This window comes from Balearica regulorum, chromosome 2 (assembly GCF_011004875.1).
Source record: "Balearica regulorum gibbericeps isolate bBalReg1 chromosome 2, bBalReg1.pri, whole genome shotgun sequence".
Lineage (NCBI taxonomy): Eukaryota > Metazoa > Chordata > Aves > Gruiformes > Gruidae > Balearica > Balearica regulorum.
Window position 1 is genome coordinate 127397812 of NC_046185.1, and position 19154 is coordinate 127416965.

Here is a 19154-nt window from a genome sequence, read left to right on the forward strand (position 1 = left end):
TATACAAATTTAAAATTATGTGACATTTAAAGTATAGCTCAGAATATGCATATATGGAACACAGTGTGTTTGTTACTTGGACTCAGATCAACAAGAAATTGCTTTCATGGCAGCTGCTTTCACAGGAATGCCTAAAGGGGTCATGGGGGTTGGGTTTGGGGGGGGGTGTTGTCTGCCTTTGTGGAGATGAACTGTTCTCTAGCTCTCCAAACTGCAAGCCAGTCAATTAAAGAGAAGGGAAAAAAAACTTACCAAAACATACAGGGGCAACTAAATGAAAATGGAAATTGTGATCAGAGGCATGAAACTCTTCAGTATGCAAGGAGAAAGAGAATGATAATCATTAAGATCTTATATTAAGTGGCTGGATTGGACAGTACTTGTAGCAGAACTGGTGTGAGCTTTCACATGAGTTTCTACTGTACTTTCAGAAAAGTGATAAGGGCATGCTGAGGAGAATAAATTAAATATTCATGTTTTCCTAATGAACATCAAGGGTCCCTCTGCTTTCTGTTTGGTATTATTCTGTCCAGTCTATGTGAAATTAAATCACAGGTGGGAAAGCCACAGGGAATAACACAATGGTGATGATAAGGTGGTATCGGAGACTGGCAGGAGCCTGTGGGAAACAGCAAGACTAGCAGGTTAGCTACTAGCAGCAGACCATGTTTACTCATGGAAGAATGCTTACTCATCCCAAATTGGAGCATAGGATCAAAAGGGATTCTAAAATCTGAAAATTTCTAGTATAGGGGAAGGCCTGAATTGCTGGTGTGGTGCTGGGAGATGACACAATCAGAGATGCTTAAGGATGAAGAAGAAGAAATGGCAGAAAAGCAGTCTGTGTCTCATTCATGGTGTATGGGTAACTTCTTGTCGTAGAAAACATTAACATTTGGGAAAATAAATATTTACCTTAGACACTTAGGGCTAAACTTTAAAAGGTGCAGTTACACTGAACTGGAAAATTCCCTGACAGCTTTGCAGAGCCACCTTTGAGTCAACAGTCTCACATGAAGTACTCCAGGCTCCTGAAACACCACCCATGCTGCATGTGGTTTCACATCTGTCTGGGAGGTGGAAGAGCAAGACCAAAGGCCCTTTAAAGCCAAGGAGGTAAAGTCCTCATCCCACTGCGCTAGGCACAGGGTTATTGCATATACCTGATATAATTTCTCTGAATACGCAGGAACAGAGACCTGGGAAAATGTTTGCTAAACCACAACACAAGTGCTAAGGTTATTTATTTAGGTAGGATAAGGGACAATGGTCTGCTCTGTGATTCTGCATTAGACAAATGCACTGAGGCAGTTTCTACACTGTAAATCTTTATATGTGTGGGGTATTTGTTTGTTAGAGACAGAAGCGCTTTCCTGTCATGCTGTTGTGTAGTCACTAACCTGCCTAGTCATGCGAACTGTCTCTGCAGCTTTAGTCCTTTGAATAATAAAGCTTTCTGGGCACCTTCTACTTTCGGAACATGTAAAAAGGTATCACAAATGAACCTTCATCTGCCATTTTGCATTTGCTTTCAAGGTAAGGAGCATATAATGACTGTCCAAGCTTGGTTAATGAAAAAGTATGTGAAGCAGAATTTTTCAGTCTAGTCTGGGAATGGGAGGATCATATTGTACATAGACATCAGGATTTCCTCCCTGCCCCTCCCCCCCCCCCCCCCCCCCATTTAAGCACATGAGAAGGAGGCAGAAAAATTAATTTGTTGGATGGCACAGGAAGCAAAGAATAAAGCCAAACTACTTTAAAGAAATGCTGGGCAATAGCTATAGTCTGCTACTCTGACTTGGAAGAAAAGTGTAGACTGAAACTTGAAAAGCACTTTGGTAGGCTCTAGGAGGGTAGATCCAACCAAATTTTTAATAATCTTTCCTAATAACCTGCTATCTATATCCAGCAAGAAACACTTGCACAATTAAAGTCATGTATTGAAACTATCCTACAGAGCATCAACTGCTGCTCTGTAGTACAAATGACTAGAACTAATCTCTCAAGAAATATTATCCTGTCATAAAGTTACCCTGTATTTCCTTGAAGCAATGCTAGTTGACCATGCTGTCTTAGAGTCAAGTCTCCCAGTCAAATTCATTGACATGTATTTGGGTGGCAAACTATTTTTAAACAATGAATGACTAGAGATAAATCACTATCATTAGCACAGAAGGCAAGGTCCAGTGTGGGACCATGCACTTGATCCATGCACAGTACAAAGTTAATAACCTCTCTCAAAGTTTTCTACATTCAGCTTCATTAATCTAGACAAGGTGTAGATATAGCAGTGGCAGAATGAATAATTTGAATTAAAATCCCTGAAAATGAAGGAAATGTATCAGTGCACTAGCTGGCTCTCATTCATCCTTGCAGAAATATATTCTTTTAAAAATGTATATTGGTTTGAATTTCAATGCTTGTAAAAGGTTGAGATATACAGATTGAGACACTGACCTTTCTTTTTTGTCCTTAGGTGAAATAGAACACAAGCAATGTCCATGCAATCATTCAGAGACACCAAAAAAAAGGTGAAGCATACAAGTGTTTCAGTGATGTACGGATAAAAGTCAGTCTTGCAATTCTCTGAGAGGAGAAGAGGTCATGTTTGGGACTTCGGTCAAGCCACCCTGGGAGTTTTCTAAAAGACCTTGGATTACTCCTTTTGACAAAGCAATTAAAATATGAAAAGCAGAGGAAGTCACCCAGTACATACTGAAATGTATAGAGAATGGAAGGCACTTTGACCCTGTCAATATGATTGAGAACTGAACAAAATCCTTCCAAAAGGACCTGCAGCAGAAAAAATGGCAGAGTTCAAAACAGCGTTTAATGAGGTGCTTCCGATACAGAATAGCACAAGTCCAGTGTTTGGACTTCAACTTGTGATTGCAATGTGTCCTGGTTCTGGCAAGGATAGAGTTAATTTCCCAAGGAGCCAGGACAGGTGACCCAAGCTGGCCGGGGGGGCTATTCCATACCATGTGACATCATGCTCACCATAAAAGGGGGCTAGTCGGGTAGGGGAGGGGCGGCGCGGTTTCGGCGCGGTTCCGGGACAGGCTGAGTGTCTGGTCGGTCGGTCGTTGGTTCGGTAAATTGTTCTCTGTTATCACTCATTGTTAATATTTGTTATCAGCACTGTTGTTGATTGTTTCTTCCCTCTCCCTTGCTGTCCCAGTAAACTGCCCTTATCCCAATCCTCGAGGCTTTTGCCATTGGTTTCTTTCCCGTTCTCCTCCCCGTCCCGCTGGGGAAGGAGTGAGTGAGCGGCCGCGTGGCGCTCAGCTTCCGGCTGGGCCTAAACCACGACACAATGCTTGCAGCATGAGTAAAACCCCGGGTCATCCCTCCAAGCTTGCTGCTCTGCCCATGATACTGGTGATGCCTTTTTCTGTCCCGCTTAATCTTGTGCCAAGGGAAGAATGAAGGCCTCTGGCCTGTTGACTTAACTATTTAAGTGACAGGTTTGTACCTTATTAGCTTGCAGATCATTCTTCCCTCTTCTATCTAGTGCTGGAAAGGTAAACTCTTACAAAAAGAGCTAAGTGGTAAGAAATCACAACCCAGGTGTGTTTTACCAGATGATTGCTATGTCTATCTTTACTGGAATTATGTTTGATTATGACAGCATGCATTAGTGTCATCTGAAAACGTTTCCTGGACCACGACCCTGGGGTACTAAGCAGAACAACAACCAGGTTCTGGATCCTGATTAAGCTTGTGAGGGTGAGCAACTGCAAGCTGCTTGGAGAGAGGAGAAGCTGCACACAGCCAGAAACGGACCTCTGGCTCTGCAGAGCCTCTAGAGCAGGTCGAGATGTCTCTGCAGGGAAAGGACAGCTGAATGCTGACTGTTTAGGGATCACAGCACACATGTTGGACTGCACATGTATTAATTTTGCCCAAATCCAGTTTCAGCACAGCTGAATAGCTGATGTAGATGATCTAATAGTTTTTTAATAGACCTAAGTCTGTGTGCTGAATTATGACCTTCTCGGTTGTAATTGGTTATGACCAGCCGAGCGCTTCCAGTGCTTATTCACATGGCGCCTTTAAGACCCAAGAACATATGGGGTTACAATGACGTTCACAAGAATTATGCACGCATATTGATGGGTGATTTTATCACCAAAAATATATGTCTATAAAATGTGTTCACACTGGCCCCATAAATAACAGTACATAGCGTTTATTAGCAGACTAATAGAGGTTGTCTCATTTTTGGCTAGCAGCAAAGCATTCAGCATATTAGATGCTGTTAATGACTTTGTTTTAAATATGTTACAATATACAAAGCTCCTGCATTTTCCCTTCTCTTTTCTCCTGCACTCTTTTGCATCTCTCTGCTGAGGACAGCTGTCCAGGAACAGCACGACTGACTGCCCTGCCAGGGGAGGGGAGTGGGGAGCCAGGTGCAATCATGCAGACTGCAGGGCAGGGGCCAGATCCAGCAGGCCTGGGGGTGGCCACTAGCCTCAGCTGAGAGCCCACATTGCAGTGACAAGGCTAAGGCTGGGCTGGGAAGCTGGTCCATGTCTAGACTGCTGCGTTGCAGCCCAGCTGAGATGCTGCTGCACCATAGCTCAGGCAGGGACTGAGGGTGAGAGCCTTCACTTACAAGTGGCCCCCAAGAAAGTTTTAGGGGAGCATCCTTTGCTGGGATTGCCTGCAGCTTTCCTCATTACAGCTTCCTTTAAGGCCTCCAGCTGTGCTGTTTGGATGCTGGCCCCAAGCCCAGGCAGCTGAAGCCCTGGGTGTGGGGGATGGCTGGTGTCCTGCTCACCTCCCCACTGCAGCAAAAGCAGATGGGAGGTTCCTGCCCACGCACCCTATTTTTACTCATATGAGAGAAGATGTCTGCCCCACAGCTCTTTGCAAACTTGAGATGTGTAATTTGTTGGGTTTTTTTTTTTCTTTTGATAGAGTGAAAAATATGCCTCCTCTGCTGCTCTTGAGCACAATCGGTGCTTAAGGAGTAAATGCAGTCTTAGCAGGTCTGATTGCACATGCAGGACAGATTATATGGCTGGACACTTATACAGCAGATAATGGATAGGTTAGAACAGGAACAGCTGACTTCAGAGCTCTTAAATGGCCTGCCAAGTGTCTGGCCAGACCCACCCAGTTACGTATGAGCACCATTTGCTATGTGGACACGATGAGCTCTGCCGGTCCCCTTTGTGGTGCTGCAGGCTCAGGGGGCTCAAGGCAGGTACAAACAAGGAGGGTGGCTCAGTGGTCCAGCCCTGCAGGGCCACCTTCGGGTCTTGTTGGGCTCGGTGCAGTAAGGTGTGAAGCACCAATGATTCCTATTAAGTTGAGGCACTTCTGTACATTATTAATCTGTTTTTTGGACTTTTCATGAGAAAGCACCATATAAATTTAAGCAGTGTCAACAATGAAATCCAATACGATTAGATGAAGTCACTCAGTGTCAGTAAACCTGATAGGGTATCTGAAATGAAGGTTTTTATTCAAGGATTTGGCTAGCTTGTAGTGGGACAGGCATGACATGACTGGGATAGATTTAGATACATGTGCTGGTCTCTCCCATAATTACATAGAGCAACTTTTGCTTTTTTTTCCCTGTTCAGTTTGGTAAGTGGTATAAAGCCAGAAATGAATGAGGTACTGCCATTGATCAACAGAATTGGATCTATCTTTGTACTAACAGACTTCTTAGAGTTGTAGAGATTTGTGGTCCTCTTGACAGTCAGCAAGTGAATGTGCAGGTTTAGTTTTGAGGCTGTCTTGACAAGGGTTTTCCTCTACAAATGATTCTCTCGTGAGACTTTTGACATGTAATTCAAACCATCCCTACAGCATGTATACTGCACCCTGGTGTGTTGTATCCTGGTGAGCAGGTTTGGAAAAAGAAACAGCTGTTGGAAGAAGAGCAGGTGTCATTCCCACAGCAGGGATAAAAATGAATAAAAGAGAAGAGAATTCTGTATGACTGATGAGGTATAACAGCTTATGTGCTTTCATTAAAGAGGGAGGACAGGAGAATTCTGCTTAAATCAGTCACATGGAAGTACTCAGCTGAAAAAGGGAAAAAAACTCTTTAAGCTACGGCTTAGGTTGAAAGTCTTCAGTGTGAGAGCAAGAAAGACTGTTTTTATGGGGTTTGAAACGAATCCTGATTACTGAACAAAGAATGTGACAATCACTTATTTGAGAGGGATGCTATGAGGGCCTAAATGTGGTCCTGAGTACTGTTGCTTATCATGTCTGAGTGTTGCTATGCTGTACACTGGGGCAATTAGACTGAGTGTTACAGAAGTGTGTGTTTAAGAGGCTCTGGTTTGCATCAGTTGGGACCAGCCTGTGTTTTATTCAGTGCTTTAAGGCAGATAAAACCCAGAGACTGAAGCAGACCTCTGTCAGGTGCTCTGACTGACTCTGAATAACCCACGAGCTGGCCAGGGAGTGTATAAATGCCTATCTTTTCTGCAAATTACTTCTTCAATAAGGCATATATCACAGTAATCCTTTCCTCAGGATTCTCCCCAAAACTAGAAAGCTTAACAGCTAATCTACCCGAGAAAGTTACGGAAATAAAACAACAATGGGAGGAGAAAGGGATTTACTTATCTTACATGATCTATGTAGTTCCTAGCGTGGGTTGAATAAGTTTTGTGTAACAGGAATGCATTTCACACATTATATATGCATTAAAGTCCCTAGCATGGCTAAAACTCATTAAAGACACACTAGTGTTTTAATCCAGGGCATGTCATGGTGCCTTAATTAAAAAAAAAAAATCTGAGCACAGGGAGTAGCGGTAAGCATACCGCAGGAACCAAACTAGTCACATCACAATACTTGCCTTTGGCGTGTTTCTAGATATGCACTCTACTTGTTTGTAATAATTTCTTATGCTGAGCCCTGCCCACTGGCTTTGTTCTGGGCTTCACCTATCAATTCCTGTATTCATACACCTAGCCTACAAGCAAACGGTTTCAAGAGCTGTGTAAAAAGTCCTAACAAGGCTGCATATCCGCAGACTGTGCTCTTTGAGCATTCTTTAGCATGTCTGTAGGAGCTGCTGGCCTTTCTATATTTCTAGTCTGAAGTACAGATTGTCATCTATTTATTTACTTACTGGTTAACTTGGGAAGCTAAAAATCAGGCACCTTTTTGTTCATTTAAAAATTAAAAAAAAATTAGAAGCTTGGCTCAAGATATAACAGACCTAACCCTATAGATGTTCCCTTAATGTTTTGTTGCTTTTATGTTTCCTGCTGTTTCATAAGGAGAAATTAAGCATAGAAATATTCAAAATAATCCTCCATAGTGGTTTTTTAATTGCATAATACCAGATGTTCTGAAGTTAACCTTTTTTTTTTGCCTTCCCCCCCCCCCCTTTTTTGAGTCATTTGGTATGGGTTTTTTCTATTAGGGCAATTATAGAAGAGGTGGGAGCTGAGCATTGAGCCCAGCCCAGACTCAGAAGCTGAGGAGAACTGAGTGCAGGGACTTGCCAAGTTTCCTGCTTCCCCACTTGGGTAGAACTGCACTTCCCAAGTCTCAGGCATCCAGGTGGGAATTTTCTGGCTCTTTAGAGCAAGCATAATGATGAATGATTGTGTTAGGTTTGCATGGCAAGGTCGTGGTAGCGGGGAGGGGGCTACAGGGGTGGCTTCTGTGAGAAGCTGCTAGAAGCTTCCCCTGTGTCTGACAGAGCCAATGCCAGCCGGCTCCAAGACGGACCCGCCGCTGGCCAAGGCCAAGCCAATCAGCGCCTCTGTGATAACATATTTAAGAAGGAAAAAAAACAGTTAGAGAGAGCTTTTGCAGCCAGAGAGAGTAGTGAGAAGATGTAAGAAACTCTGCAGACACCAAGGTCAGTGCAGAAGGAGGGGGAGGAGGTGCTCCAGGTGCTGGAGCAGAGATCCCCCTGCAGCCCATGGTGAAGACCATGGTGAAGCAGGCTGTGCCCCTGCAGCCCATGGAGGAAGGATGAGGGGGTGTAGAGATTCCACCTGCAGCCCCTGGAGGACCCCACACCAGAGCAGGTGGAGGCACCTGAAGGAGGCTGTGGCCCTATGGGAAGCCCATGCTGGAGCAAGCTCCTGGCAGGACCTGTGGACCCATGGAGAGAGGAGCCCACGCCAGAGCAGGTTTGCTGACAGGACTTGTGACCCCGTGGGGAACCTACGCTGGAGCAGTTTGCTCCTGAAGGTCTGCACCCCGTGGGAGAGACTCACGTTGGAGAAGGTCATGAAGGACTGTCTCCCGTGAGAGGGACTCCATGCTGGAGCAGGGGAATGATGAAAGGAGAGCTCCCCCTGAGGATGAAGAAGCGGCAGAAACAACGTGTGATGAACTGACCGTAACCCCCATTCCCTGTCCCCCTGTGCTGCTGAGGGGGGCCGGAGGTTGAAGCCAGGAGTGAACTTCAGCCTGGGAAGATGGGAGGGGTGGGGGGAGGTGTTTTGAGAGTTGATTTTATTTCTCATTCCTCTACTCTGTTTTGCTTAGTAATAAATTAGATGAATTTCCTCTCTCAGTTCAGTCTATTTTGCTCGTGACGACAAATCGTGAGTGATCTCTCCCTGTCCTTATCTCGACCCACAAGCTTTTCATTGTACTTTTTCTCCCCTGTCTGGTGAATAAGGGGAGTGATAGAGTGGCTCTGGTGGGCACCTGGCCCCCAGCCAGGGTCAACCCACCACAATAATATAGTGCCTATTTTCCTCATTTCTCCTCCATCTAAACTGCAAATGAAATCAAACTGTGCCTTTCTCTGAAACTGTAAGATTGTATTAAAAAGACAAGAAGTTTGTAGAATTTAGAGGAATCCTATGCAAAAGAAATTTCAGCAATTACAAATCAGCAACCTGAATAAGAAAACAAAACTTCTCTAACTACATCCTACAGCTCCGAACATCTTTTACTGGAAAAGAAAGGTTTTAAGAACCCGAAACTGTATGATATTGTGTCATACGTTGCCTGGTTTTACTTCTATCTCCAGATACGTACCTGAATCATTGTAAAATTCTTTTTCAAAGCTTTTTTTTATTTATTTTTTAAGGTATTTGGTATCTCCTGTCAGATAAATAGATTCCTTAAGTTTATAATGTGGTGGAAGTTATCCTGCTCTTTTGCATTTCACTGAATGCCATTAGTAAAAAATGTCAAACACTTGTCATATTGGTTACATTCAAGAGAAGAATTCAAGAAAAGCTAGTGAAAAATTGTGCATCTGATCAAATGTTTGAGAATCCTTGAGGATTGAATAATGGAGAGTTGTAGTGAAACATATCAGCTGAATGAGGGATAATGGAAAATCATCCATCCATTTGAGCATGTCATGGGAACGACCTTGGGAGTGCTATAGAGCAAAACATAACTGATAGTCTAATCCATGAATTTTCTAATGGATTCTTATGGAATTATTTTTTTAATGGATATTGACTCTGAGGTGTGAATTGTATACATGCACTGAATAGCAAGAGTCTTGTTCATGGAATGAATCTGAATTATATATTTGAATTTATATAATAGGAAATGAGTCTGAATTTCTGCTCTTATCTTTGCATGTTAAGCTGAGCTGATGAGAGAAGTATCACTGAAAACTCTGTTAGGAGACAGACCTGTTAGTTTTTACCTATCTCATGTGGAACTTCAGTTCAGAAGTCTCAGCAGGGGCACTGCAAGGATCAGTTACTTCCTCCCTAGCTGTAGCTAACTGGAGCAATAGTGTTGCAAGAAGGAGTTTCAGCAGCCTGCAGAGTGCTAAGTTAAATGCAGCACAAATAAGCTTTTGATATCAAGAGCTTCCTTTTTCTACATGTTGCTATAAGAGTGGGAGGAAAGGAAAGATATGGTGTGGCAGTCTGGAAAGAAAGCAAGCAAGCAGCTGACTGTCCCAAATTAGGTCTGTGCTGAAAAGGCAGAAAACAGCGATGCTGAAGAGAGCATGTGCTGAGGATAAAGTGCAGGAGAAATTATCTTGTGTATATATACAAAAGGATGGACAAAAACCTTACATTCTCTGGCACAGTTTATGGAAGAGACAGAGAAAGCTGCACTGCACTCTGCAGCAGAGACAGGTTACAAGGGACATGTGACAGCTTGTGGTATTGTCATGTGGGCTTTATTCTCACAGATGCTCACCAGCAGGAGGATGAAAGAGGTAGTATCCTTGAAGCAATCTTTGTTAATGTCTCATCTCACAAATCATTGCAAAGCAAAGCTGGATGAATGGGAAAAGCCAGTAGATTATTTCAGTACAAACTGCCTTTAAAAGTTTTCTCAAGAAGGAATCACGTGATAAAGCAAACCGTAAGTGATCGCTGGAACTTGGAAACTGGAGGTGAATTAGGAGGGAAACTTAGATAAACCTGAAAGTCATAAATAATTGTTTGGAAAAAATTACACTGTCTGTTGGTCTGTTTTGTTAATTGCATTCAGTGATGATGTTGAAAATGGAAGTGAGGGAAGCACTAACAGTGATGTCGGAAAATGTTTAGACCTACCCACAGAGCAAAAAATAAACCAAAGAAACCCCACCAGATTAAAAGCAGTGTTAGCATAATGGCTGGATGATGAAACAGATGTTCTCAAAAGTAAAACCAGCAGACTTTTTCGATGTCTGGAAAAGTGAAACACAGAGAAAAGATCTGCAATGCACCCTGATGTTGTTATTAGACAGGGATAGTAAAAAAAAAAAAAAAAAAAAAAACAACTTCAAATTTGCTGATAAGGTGGATTGATCATATTTGTATTCAATTAGATGATTGACTAGAGGCACAACAAATGAATTCTCCTTACTTGTAAAGCTGCTCTTTCACACAGTTTGAAAAATCTTTTTTGATAAAAGTTTGCCAAGTTTGTACTTTCTTTTGAAGATCTTTGTTCCTGTCAATAGTTTCAGTAAAGGCTATGCAATGTGGGGCAAGACAAGGAATTCATGAAACCTGAAAATTGGGAAATATTATTGTTACTGTTATTGTTCTTTTAAAAACAGTATTGTTGAGCAATAAGATAGATTATTTTGGAGCAGAATTAACATAGTAAACTACAAAAGATATGGTGATCTGCAGAGATCACTGGCTTTCTTTCAGATTAAGATCTATTCACAGTAGATTTGAGGGACAGAGATTGCAGAGATATGTGATTTATGTGTTTGTATACCTTAACCTATCAGGAATTATATGGCATATAATGGGATTTCTAGCATTTTCGTGGAAATATTGTAATACTCTGTGTTGTGAATGGTCAACTTGTTACTAAAAGCAAACCATGATTGTTACAGATATCTATTAGCAGTGAGTAGTAGGTACTGTGAAAAAAAATTCATTCCTCTCCAGATGGGAAGGAGACCTTGATAAATCTAAATTAAAAGTAAAAACAAGTAAACAAACCTGTTTTCCCACAGAAGTCAGACAGGCAAAATTCCCCATGAATGGATGAGAAATAACATAAGCTTGAGTCTAAAATGACCTCCTCTTTTTTACTTTCAGACAATTTTAGACATGAAAAGAGATCGTTCACAGGATCAGAACTCAGAATTTGCAAGGACCAAAAAAGCCATTACCACCCCAAATCTGATTAGGTTTGGACCTGGCTTCTGTCTGACCACTGGCCATATGCTTCATGGTGGCCTTCTCTCCCACACCAGATATTGTAGAAAAGGTTTCACACCATTTAAAGATAGATTTTACTGTCGTTCCTGAGTTCTAATCGTCACCAATGATTCCCAAAATACCTCTCTTTAGATGAAATTCTGCCTACAGAGATCGTCTTTAAAGCCTGGTATAAATAAACAGAGATTTTAAAAAGCTAACAGATTTTGGCAAGTTTGTCCCCAAGCCACAGAAACAGAAATCTTCTGTACTAAATTCTTCATAAACATCAAATAAAACAAAGTCACTGTTTTGTTCACAGTGAACTTACAGTCTAAAGATCAGCAAAAGATAACTGTAATATATAGATAGAAAAAGGAACAAAAGAATCAGTATTTGCTTGTTATGATAGGCAGTAGCTCAGGCTACTAATTGCTAGATTTAACAGTCATCAGTATTTGTTTAAATGTTTTGAGGGGGGTGTTTTTAAACACTGAAAGGAGAAGTTTTCAGAAGTACGTACAGATAATTCCTCCTGCAGCTAAGGGAGTAACACGAAGCTGTTACTGTGGAAATTTGGTAAGCGCAAAAGGTGGGTCTATGGAGGAGTGGGAAGAGAGGTTGATATTTCATGGTGAGTGGGATATGATAGGCACAAGGTTTGGTGGAATGGAAGAGAGGCATGTGGAGAAATGCAAAGGGAGAATCCAATCACAGTTTGTGTACATCAAAAATTATCTCTTGCCAACAGTCAAAACATATGCAGGACATGCATATGATCTTGTGGATCCTACAGAATTGGTATAGATAGCGACATTCTTCCAATTAAAAATATCCCCTATGCTCAGAGTAATCAACCAGAATGGCAGAGGGCCAGTTTCAAGGCCTAAAAGAGCAGGAAACTGATGTTTCAGGTATCGTTTTGAACAAGTATGGGCAGACTAATGTTGAAGAGAAGCAGATATTTCAGCTATGAGACAAGAGCTGAAATATGGAAAGAGAGACAAAAAGGCCCAGTATTTTGGAGATGTTTGGCAGAAAGATATCTTTCTGAATGTGAGGACCTAGGAAAAAATATGATTTGAAGGTGATGTCCATGATATAGGTCTGAAGGACTGAGTAGGAAAGAGAAGTTGTTGACACCAACCAGAAGAAAAAAAGAAATAAAAAAAAATAAAGTAGAGCAAGAGAAAAATTAAGAGTAAAGTTGATGAGGAAAAAAAAATTGTAAAGAAAATCTCATGAGAATTTGCCAACTCATTGTCTCACGAGAAGAGCTCATCTTTGTAGAACTTGCTCTAGGGTGCAGCCAGGACTCCGTTATTTCCCAGTAAACTCCAGGCAAGAAATCTTTATTATTTCTGTCAATTTGCCCTCCTAATTTCAGTGTGGTTGGCTAGTGAACAAAGTAACCCTGTGAGGTTGAAGCCACTGTGTATAATGGGCATTATTTGGATTTGTAAATATTTTATCTGCTCCATTGTACTTTTTTTCCCCAGATATGTTTTAAGTATATTTTGTAAAACAAGAAGAAAGTAATTATGAACAAAGGAACGTACTGTTCTAGCTGTGTTGGAGGAGCTAAGAATAGAGAGGGAATTAGATAAATACAGATGTTTATAAACATTCTTCAGCAATATTAGCTGGCAGGTTTTATTGAAATTTGTGACAAACCTGGAAATAGGATAGCAAGACCAAAGATAAAGTTCAGCTTTGAATATTTCCTCTGATATTTTTTCAGTCTTTTTATTTTTCCCTTTCACTGCTTTTAATTGAGACCTCAAGGGAAGGAAGTATATAATAATTTATGGTAATGAGTTTCAGTTCCTGGCCTCATTTTCTCTTTTCTTGTGTCATAGTAGCAAGGCTTATTTTGCTAGGTGATGGAGAAGGGGAAAAGATCTACTAAAATTGCTGTGCCAGGTAGAAATAACAACAACAACAAAAAAGGAATAAAAAATTTCACAGGTAAAATGCATTGTAAAATGCATGATGAGTTAGTGGTTTCCCCATGCCTAAGGCCTTTGCAACATTTCAAACAATGCCTATTAGAGGAACCAGGGCTCTTCAAAGAATCCAAAAGACAAGGTTAGAGTTGGACAAGGTGGGAATTCCCTGCAACATGTCCCCTCTTACTAGTCTCCCAAAGAGCTGGTACGTGAGTGTCCACATCTGACCAGATCCCATTCTAGTGCATATTTAGGGTACAGATGTGCACCCAGATGTGAGAAATTTTGTCCCATGGAAAGGTCCTTCCAGTTGGAAAACCTCAGGGATATCACAGTCCTGGCCTTGAATAATGGGGGTATAGGTTCAAGGCAAGTGCAGAGGTCAGGCTTAATCCCTTGACATAACACAAGTTGGGGGAAGTCCCAGTATCTCTTTTTTTTTTTTTTGACCAGAAATGTTACCGTGGAATTAGGAGGTCTTTCCTGATACAGGTATTGCTGAACTGGATTTAGTTCCTGAGGCAAAGGGGCAGCTGTACTTGATGGAATGTAATTTGTGAGTAGGAATGAACATTTTATTAATTGAAAAAAAAGACTTTATTTCCCTTGATACTTGTGGATTTGAAGACGTATATACGTAACTTTTTTTCTTCTTAATCTGGCTAGAGTGATGACATGAAATTACTTTAATTCCTAGTGCTTTATATTCAACAGTGGTTTTCAGTCTGCAGCTCACATAGCCTTGAGTGTCCACTGGCTAGTTCTGAGTGTGCTGTGAAAGGTAAATTAACAACAACAAAACAATTCTAGGAATTGTAATTTTATATTCACTGTGTAAACTCTGCACCCTCCTAGAATCTTTTTTAAGTGTCCACTAACAAAATATATGTTGAAATTTGCTTCTCTGGAAAAAAGCAAGAGTAAATGTCAGTTCAGGTTTGTTGGCTTTAAATTTTTCTTGCTTTACAACTTTAGCATCGTACAAGAAGAGAACAATAAGTTGTTGCTAGACAGTGATGTATCATAATATTTCAAGGTTAAAACTCCAGCATATAAAACAATAATATGCATGTTATTACAGGTATTACAACCTGGTGTTGCAGTCACAGGACAAAAGCTATAACAAAAGTGAGAAAAAGGATTATGCTGATCTTTCATTTATGTAAAAATATTAGGAAAAAGTATGAGTTTATTGTGGGTGTAGTTTTCATAAAATATTCTTTTACTTTTCCTCTGACCTTTTCTTGAAAATCATTTTGACCTTTCTACACATCAAACACATATGTTGATAAAAGACTACGATGACTTTCCTGGTCAAATTAAAGTTTTGTGTTAACACTCGGTATCCTAGTTAGGATTCAGTTCTGAAAATAAACTCATGGCATGTGCAACTGGTTTACAGAGGTATGGACTTTATCTGCTAAAATATATTTAGTGCAGGGACTGACTTTTTTGTGTTCTGTATAGGCCTGAGTTCATGGTCAGTGCTATATAAATACAATTTTAAAAGACTTTGTTTGTGACTTTCAATATCTTTAATTCTGTTCTTTAATGCAGCCAAGTCAGGACTTTAGTCACTTTGATGATTAAGGGGAAATGTGTTTCTACTTTTTAAATTCTGATTTGTATTGAATTCATAACAGTTTCCTTTGCCCAGTACCACTGAAAAAGATGTGGTCTTGATCTGATTTGTATGATGCTTTTTGTTCTCATGTTCCAGAGCCATAAAATTAATTTTAATATTTAATTAAAAAAACTGCTAAGTCAACCAATTATTAAGTAGATGTGCTTGTACTAGTAACGGTATTGAATATATTATGCCATTGATCTGCTATAATTATGTCTTCTCCTTTTACCAGACCTAAGCAGCAAAGTTGAGTTACTTACCTCAAATCTGGCTGTGGCTGATGAAAATTACGTAGCTACAACAAGATTATTTTTGTGAAGACACAATAAGAACAAATGGTGGATACCTGATTTGCTACCTTGTGTTTGCTGCTGTTGTCTACAAAAGAGAGATGGATTTGAATCACTGGTTGGTTTTAAATACATACCAACATTTATAATGTCACACAAAGATATTTGTATAAATATTTAATATAAATCTCTCTCTTGTAACTTCCTTTACTTCCAGCTGTTGACTCCACGACCATTGTGACTTGTGCTTTTGTCATTTTCAGGCAGCAGTATTTATGCTCACCATGGGGAACAAAACATGAGCACCAGGATCTGCAGAGCCATTTCCCGGCCCCTCACAGTGAGACCCGCCTCTGCTGGGTGCATTGGCGGCCGTATTACTTCCCAAGGAACTCGTAGGTTTGACATTTGCCCTGTGAAGCCCTACGTGTCCTTAGCACTTGCAATCAGTCGTCTAGGAAGCACAGAGTGCCTAGGGAGAAGAGAATTTGCATTTTTTGGACAGAATTTGGGTCTGGAAGTTTTTGACATAGCCGTTTGGTTGACATCGCGGGTGATGGCTAATGTGGGTCTCACAAAATCTGCATGAAGTGCTGGGCACGTGCTTCTTGAAAGTGTGGTTGAAATGGTGAAAATCCAATTTTCTTAATATTTCTAGGGTATTATCAAAGCTGTAATGGCTGACATAACTTGATTTCCTGTAGTTAGTTTAAGACTAGAAGGTAAAATCTTTCTGGATTGGATGCTCAGGAGCAGAGGGATTTGCTAATTAGATTTAATTGTGTCAGCCTGCAGTGCCTGATAAAATTCAAATCAAATACTTTGTTGGCATGATGAGCAATGTAAAGCAGTGCCAAACTGTAAAAAAAAAAAAAAAAAAAAAAAATAGCAGATCCTCAGATACTCTGCTTCTGGCTGGAGGTACTGCCTGCCCAGCATTAGTCTACCTTGTGGCTGGGGATTTTATTCTCTGTCTCCATTTATCTCTATTGTCACATCCTCATTTGACTCCAAGTTTCTTCAGAGCAGACTGCTGTTGTGGCTTTGTGTGCCTATCTCAAAGAGGGTGACTGTTCCTACAAGGAACAATGTCCCTGGCTGTACGTGGTTGGAATCGAATAAATGAAAGATCCCGGAGGCTGGAGAGAGACTGTGACAGGAGAAATGTGCCTGAAGCAGGAAGGCATTTGAGCTGAAGAGAGGGCAGATACTAAGGACTGTTAGGAACAGAAGTGATTTTTTTTTTTTTTTTTTTTGGCAGTTAAAAAAAAAACCCGTTGATAGTTTAGATTGCCTCAGGCAGAGAAAATAGTTTTAAAGCACAGAGGCTGGTGACAAGAAGAAGGCAGTCTGGAGTGATGAAGTGAACCGCTGGTGAAATGGAAGGTACTCTGCATAATCAGTGCCTCTTCCAAAATATCAGTGTTCAGTTGATTGGTGTAATAATGCTGGAGATCAGCCTGCTGGAGAGAGGTGAGGTAATGCGAGGAGTACGAGGAATATCAAATTACCTGTCTGACAAAGTATATAAGCGTAGTGTTCATGAATATTATAGTGTATTACCAAAGCAGGTGCTAGGCTGTGTCTGCTTGAGAAGGAGGATGGATCCTCTCTTTCTGTGACATTATTTCCTATCTAGGAAGTGATGCTGGCCTCTGTGCTGAGATACAGACCTATTAATTATCAGGGTTTCCTTCATATGAGCTTGGTCTGTGCCAAGTCCTGAGCCAGGGTACTGGAGAGCTGGGATGTACCTCTGACTGTGCTGCGAGCGTACAGCTTGGCTTTTGGCACTTCACTGGCCTGCACTTCTTTCTCCCTTCCCCAGTCTCTTCTGAAAATACCAGAGGGCACAGGTGATCCTCTCCTGTTTCTGGGGACTCTGGCACAATGTGCATGAACTTGGCTAGGGCTTTGAAGCTCTACTATAATCAACATATGTTACTTTATTATTTTTTGCCAGGTTTTGGTTGAGATGTCATGGGATTTTGGATTAAGGCATATGTTTGACATGTCATTCCCATTCCTCTAAGGATAGAAAGAAGCAGTTGGGCACACCCCTGTAAGAGTAGATGTAGGGGATGATAGGAAGGATGCAGAGGAGACCTGGAGATGTATGGCTCTGGCAATCTCAGTTACCGTGACTTCATCAGATCTGTTGTGTCATGTTGACTGATTGTATACATGTCCTTGCCTACGAGGGACAGACAACAAGGCAAAACATTTTAGCCTCAAGCCTCTTCCAGCCTAGTAATGCTGTTGTGTGTCTAAGACACTTGCTGTTTTTCAATTACAGCTTTCGTTTTTTCTCCTCCTTTAGAAGAAAACAAAATAAAATATCACAGAGTTTCCTGCTGGCCTGCATATTCTACAAATGAACCACCCTTTCCACTGCCCTGTTCATTACTGGAATTACTCTTGACAAAAATAGTTAGTATTTTTGTGTTGGCAAGCTGTGTATTAGGGAGAGATGAGAAAAGGATCATCATTAAGATGAAAAAAGAGGGCAAATCCGAGGAGATAAGGGGAGTATGCTGTGAGGGACAGAGTTAGAAGTGAGACTGCTAATATCTGAAAGAAACCCGTGTTAGGAAAGAGGACAAGGAGATAGAGATCTCAGAAAAAGGAAGTTGCAAGGAAGAGAGGCTGAGAGAGTCTGAAGAACTTTGTAGAGAAAGGAGACCAATGTTGTAAAATGAAAAACAAAATTATCCATGTGCTCTGGTAAGGTTTAGACTGATTGTCACACTGGTTTTCCAATAAAAGCACAGTGCAGGTTATTATCAGTGGAAGAAGGGACCCCAGTACTGAGGTGTGATGCTGTAGCAGACTGCCTATAATTTTTAGCAGCAGTTAAGGGACAGTCCTAGTCTCTTGTACTAATAACAATTTAATGCCGGCCCAAAACTTTTCTAGGCTTCCTTGCAAAATCTGCACTCCATGTTGCTGTAGCTACCTAGACATTAATGTTTGAGCTGGCTGATGGAATAACCTCACAATTGTGAGAGCAAGTTAAACATACTGCTTGCTTTCATGGAATTTATGATATGCCCACCTCTTTTTTGGAAAATGTATGTAAACTTCTAAGTCATTTAAATACTTTGAAAAACCTACTCCTAATCTCAGTGCTGTGAAACTATGAGTGGAAAGATGAGGTTACATTGGGTAAAGCCTTTGGCACTGTTCACTACAGCAGTAAAAATTCAATGAGGAAGTGTTGAAATTGTGTCAGAGGAAATTGTTCCAGCAGGGAACTTGAGACTATAAAAATAAATATATATATTGCTGCATTGTGAAATGTTAATAGACAATTTGAAAAAAAAAAAAAAGACCTTGGGCCTTGTAGTCCAGATGTTAAAAAAAAATTGCAAAATGTCATTTAAACTGTTTTTCTTGTGATACACTCAAGGGTGAGGCAGAAAGCTTGGCATCTATTCAGTCTCACTAACCTTGAAATGACTGGAATAAATCTCTGTGTAGCAGGACAGAGCTCACTCATGAAGCCCCCTTTTTGGTTTAGTAGAAATATAAAGACAATGTAATATAGAAGGGAGATCATAAGAAAGTTTTACACCTGGCACCACTTAGGAACTCAGTGCTAAATGGGGCTTATGTAATTATTCTACATTACAACTAAAAATATTAGGAAAAAAAAAAGAGTTATATGTGATAAAGCAGAGGACAATGTAAAGTCTGGTGGCAAGTTCAC